Consider the following 6000-nt stretch of genomic DNA (forward strand, 5'->3'; position numbering starts at 1 on the left):
ATTCATGGAGTTCATTTTGTTTGACCTGGAAAGTGTCTAGTTTGATCAGGCAGATACTTCTTCAGGATTCAGTGTCTTCAGAACCCTAACATTCCCCCCTGCCCCACCTTTCTTTCCTAGCTCGCACTTGCCACCACCCCTCTCGCCCCCCTTCTTTAAACCTAGAGAAACTGTAGTTGAAAGACCTGTTTCCTTCAAATAGGTTGAGATTAATATGGAAGTATTTTCTAGGTACATACTGTATGAGAAATCCATGTTACCAACACTGAGATCACCAACAGTGCAATCTTGTAGAAAAAAACTTGTAGAAATACGCTGTAGGCAAAGCAGGGACTTCTAGATGAAAGCTCTACATGTTGATCTGGAAGAAATGGCTGGGGCAGAGCTGGATTTGGCCATCCCTCAAAGAAACAGAATGACGCTCAACAAGCTCAGCCTTTAGAGAAATTTACATGCAGATTTTGCAATACTGATCTACTTTTAACAAAAGTTTTGATAGTCTTTTCTATTCCAATTCTCACTAAAATCAATTCTTTCCTGTAAGGGAATTAATCTTAATCAGTTCCAGATTTAGTCAGTATTAAAAATATCAAGAGCAACCATGAGAGATTGAGCTAAACTTGGAGAACTTCACTTGTATCATCACCAGACAGGAAAACTGCTATTTCTATCACGATTGAAACTTCACTGCTGCTTTTGAAGCTTTTTAACTATGGAGTGATTACACTTCCCTCTAGCATACTTCATGTTATTATGAACATTTCATACAAGTATTCTGTATAGTCATCAGTAATTCTTTTTGATTTGCAAATGTTAGGTGTCAAAGACTGACGATATAGACTGATGATAAAAGATTTCTATATCAGAATTTTGTAAATGAACATATTTCTCTTTCAGTGGCTGCTTTGCCTAAGTTTCAAAAATAATCTTGAAATATGTCTCTATTTATATTATTGCATTTTAGTGAAAGTTGATTGATAAATATAGAAAGAAAGATTTTTTGTTAACTTAAGCTTTTTCAGATACAGTTCCATTTCAGTTGGGAACAGTTCAATTCAGCAACAAGAATATGACTTTTGATTTTTTTTTTAAGCATAGTGAGTGAGATTTTGATATCATCCAAACTGATTTAGAAATTTTTGAGACTTCAAAAATAAACTTAGAATTATTGTCAATCTTTCTGAATCCTGATCAGAGTTACCACACATTATGGGTGAAGGTTTGTATGAATAAAGTTGCAGCAACAGTCTGGTTCCTAATCTCACAAGCTGCCTTTCTGGAAGGCAGCTCTGCCAGACTTGCCTATGAGCACAGGCTGTGCCTGCTATGCTGCTCTGCACTCCCTGTGAAAACTTTCAGTGATTACTCATCCATGGGAACCATTACACAGACACTGCTGCAAAATAGAGAAGTCCCTGCCTCAAAAGCAGTACTTGGCATTAATATATATGCTGTTTGAGGTAAAACTCCCATTAACTTCCACGCAAGCAGGGATTTCATCACAAGGATGTAACACTCTAGATATGTCAGCATATTAAAAAGTGCTCCAAAAGCACATTGAGAGAAAAAATACAGCCCTGCAAAAAACAACCTGAACGTGGAATGTAGAAAAGCCAATCCAAACAACCTGAAACCAATCTGATCTCATGAAATGGACAATAGGCTGGTGTGGGTACATAGTTTCTGTGAAGTCCCTAATGGCCTTTCATAACTCATTTTTAGTTCAGCAAATGGGTGAGATGTGCAAGGCCTGATATCTTATAGCAATAGATAATGCAGCCTAACAAAACTGGGGCTGCACAAACAGGACACTTCAATTTTAAAATTTATTTTCAAATATTGTACAGATGCTATGTTATAAGAGTGGAATAAAAATCTAACAGTGGGACTTTGTGATAATAGGCTGGAACAGCAAAAAGTGGTGAAGGTCACCAGCCATAGAGTAGTTGCATCTGTAAGAGAAAATAAAAACTAAGAGAAGGAAAGGAGCCAAACAGCTCCAAATATGCCTCATCAATAACAAAAATTCCTTCTATTGTAAGCTTGTAAGGTCCTCAGTTCTGTAAACATTTTGGGGAAGTTTGCAATGTTCTGAATTACAACTGCTAGATACAGAGCTAAGGCAGCCTAGGAGTTGTAGTGGGGTGGCTCTGGTAGCCATGAGCCTCAGTGTAGGTTAGCTGCTTCAGCTGCTACCCAGATCCTCACACAGTTTTGCAGTGCTGCAGACACGCAGTCATCTGTGCTTGAGCTGGCAACTTTAATATTGCTCAATACTCCTATGCAAACTACAGTGCAGACACGGGCCTGATTGCCACAGTCCCCAGAGAGTAGGTTTGCAGTACAGGTGGGCAATGCACTCTGCTTACCTGACCTGGTGCAGTGAGGTCTGTTGGCAGGATCTTCCAGCAGGAGAAAGGCAGAACTCCTTTGGAAGCAATGGAAAAGCTAGTCCAAGTTCATTCCCAGCTCTAGCTTATTCAGTCTCTGCTGTGGTGTGGTCCAAGAGCTCTACTGGAATTTGATTAATGAAATCTCATTTTCCTTCAAACGCTTATTGAACACTCATCTGCAACTTCTTTGCTAAACAGCCACATTGTACACATCTTTACTGCTCCCACAATCACCCACCAGGATTTTTGAAATGCACAGTGCTTTTCCCACTTCATATTCTTTCCCATTTTTGGGGGAGATTTTACAGGGCTGAGAAAGAGAACAATCAAATGACATCAATTCTGAGTTCAGTCAAAGTGATCGTTCAGATTCTTAATGATGCCAACATTTAGGTTTCAAATAATTAAGCAAAAGAACGGTAAATCATTTTAATTGGAGTTTTTAAGTCATTTGTGAAAATTCACACAAAAAGCCTGTTTCAGAAAAAAAAAAAAAAAAGTATTAAAAGTACTAATAGTGTTCAGTCAATCTTCCTGCTGTTACACTGAGGTCCATTTGAAACACTCAAAGTATGTACTCAAAGATCTCAAATGAGCCAGACTACAAAGCCTAAGACTTGATTAAAACAAGAATATTTACAACACATGAAATATTAGTGAGAGTAAGGGGAGAGAAAGTATCTTGTTTCAAGCCTCTTCTGGTTAAAATTTAAATAATTTTCTAGATTAATTTCATGATTATTGAGTTTGATTTTGCCATTTAGAGAATGTTTTTACCTAGTCTATTTATACCCTTGTAAGTCCAACATAGAAAGAAATTATAATGTGTAAAGCATTTACAGCAAAAACTGATCTTGCTTTCTGTACCATCTAAACACATTCACAACCCTTGTGCATACAGGTGTTAAGTGTAGCATGCTGGCATGTTCAGTGGAAGAAAATAAGCAAACACAATACAGTAAGTACTTTGGCATAAGTTTGAGCTTGTAAAGTTCAAGAATGGGAATTTCTTGACTGTACAGCTTTGCAGTGAAGTGAAAGGAAGATGGTCTTAATTAACAAGGCTCCAGTCTCAAGTGGAAAGTTGTTTATTTGCTACTGGACCATCTCCAAACATCAAATGCATCATCAGTGTTGACAAGACTGTGTCAGAGTGGGACAGGATATGCTTCATCAGGTTAGCCCAGGGGGAGATAGACAGTGCAACTTCACAGAAGTTAGTTGGTTCCTTGCTAAGAAACATATTATGGCAGTATAATTCCATAGACTTCATTGCAATTATTCATGATTGTGCCAACATGAAACTGAGCCCAGCTGTATATGTCCGTATCACTGGGATTTACAGTTCAGACCTTCATTCCATCTGGTACAATGAAGAAAGCTGTATTTTATCATATCTTTATTCCAGAGGGAACATTAAGTTTCTGTTGTTTTTTTTTTTTTTTTGTTTTGTTTTGTTTTTTAACAGCATTGCAACACAAAGAGATGGATGTCATAATAAGGGTCTTTTAATATTTTATGTATATATAACCATATTAGAGAAATCAGCAGTTCTGCAGCCCTGATTCTTGAAGGTATATACACTGCTTTGTTACTACAGCAACAGGCAGCACTGACAGTGCCAAGTTACAGGTGAACTGGGTCCTTTTGCAAGATCAGATCGTTTAAAATGGGTAGGATTATAAAGTAAACAAGGCAAATACAATATGGAAAAGTACCTTACCTTACCAACAAAACAAACATACATATATATATGGTGCTTCACAACCCCTCAAGTCAGAACAGGTGGGAATACGTACCAAATCTTCAGCAATTAAATCAGCCCTTGTGATTTGTTTTACCCTTTTCTGCAAAGTGTTGACCTATCTCTTGTTTGGGGACTGTGGCAAATCTCTAAGCAAGGTGTAGCAAGTCACTTATTTTCGCAGTAGTGGAAAAGGCTGTGTCTAAGGAAAAGACAGGACTTTCCCATGAGCCTTGATGTAAAAAGAATAATATAAAACACTTTATATTGAATCAGCTGCTTCCTGACAAAGCAGACCTGCTCTGCTCTTTTCTCTACATTCTTAAAGGATGTGTGTAAAAGACAAAGTATATAGGGGAAAAGGGGCAATCTCACCTCTCTCTTTCCTCCTTGCCCTTCATGCCTCCTCTGCCCTCCATGGAAGAGCCAAGATCTCTATTCTTGAGCTAAGACACCCCCAGAGTAAATAGTGGATTTGAGTTATTTCAAACCTTGATCCCATAAAGACACCTTAATGCAGTCCAGCTTTCAGAAGCACGCAGTGATGTGAGCTATTATGTGCTGAGCTCTTTAGAAAAGCTGACTGTAAGTTCTATTTTATTTACCAAGCCCCAGTCTATGCTAGCATTTATGATGCAGAAATACTTTCATAAATTATGCCAATACATTTCCTAGCAGAGAAGCCGCTTATACTGGGCAAAATGTGCTTGTGGCAAGAGAAGCTAAAAAGAAATGGAGGATAAAATAACAAGTACAAAGCATTATGTAAGAGTAGCTGTATCTATTTTAGCTGCAATTGCTGATATTGGGGTTTCTTCCCTTCTTATTTCTCTTCCTCTAAAGAGTGAGAAATAAGCGTATCCCTAGAACAATACTGCTCTATCAAGGGCAGCTTTGTGTTGGCTTTACTTAAAGAAAAGCATGATGAAAGCTAACAGAGCAGATATGAAGAACTAAATTACTGAAGTAGAATGCCAGTCTGTACTGGAGTAAGGCCACTGGACTGGATTCAGTTACAGAAGCTCATTAAAGCTATTATGTATTTACCGAGCCACTGTGCAGTGTGTGCATACTCTGAGATTGCCCCCAAGAGTTGTGTGCCTTAGCTTAAGCACTAATGAATGAGGTTGAGTCTCATGCATTTTGCCTTGACTTCAGGGGAAAAAAAGACAATGATGGAGAATGATGTCAACAGAGTAGACAGGTGGTAACTTGTTAAGCTATTGTGACTCAACTGTGTTAAATCCTCTGCCTGCACCCTTAGCTGCAGCTAACTAGACTTATAGGTGGATGAAAAAATATCAGCAGAGACTGTACAAGAAAAATAGCTAAATCTCCAAACACACTTAGCTGCTCAAAAACATGCTTAAAAAAAAAAAAAAAAAAGCTAAATTAATAGAGTGCGCTAAATTATTCATTAACATTTTTAAGTTTCACATTGTCATTTATTTCTGACTTGCATATTAACCATTATATGGCATATTATTGAATTACCGACTCTCACCAAACTGAAACAAATATAAATTCCTTATGTTCTTCAGGAAGAACAGAAAACAGAAAGAGGCTTCTCTCTGCATTATCTCAGTCATACAGTTCAGCCATGTTTTCTTTGTACTTCTAAACTTTGGTGTGTTACGAATGTTCAGGTTTTGAATACCTCTAGCTTTCATTAAGCTGGTTTAGTATTGACAACGTTAACCGTTTCAAGGTCAATAGTGTCTGCAAAAGCATGTAAAAAAAACATACTGTTTCTTCAAAAGTAGGATAGTATTTATTTCACCTAAATTTACTCTATGTTTAAAAATCTACATTATTAAAGTCTAATCTAGATTATTTTATAATCTAATAGAACCAAGTCCTCTC

The sequence above is a fragment of the Aythya fuligula genome, chromosome 3 (assembly GCF_009819795.1).
Source record: "Aythya fuligula isolate bAytFul2 chromosome 3, bAytFul2.pri, whole genome shotgun sequence".
Taxonomy (NCBI): Eukaryota; Metazoa; Chordata; class Aves; order Anseriformes; family Anatidae; genus Aythya; species Aythya fuligula.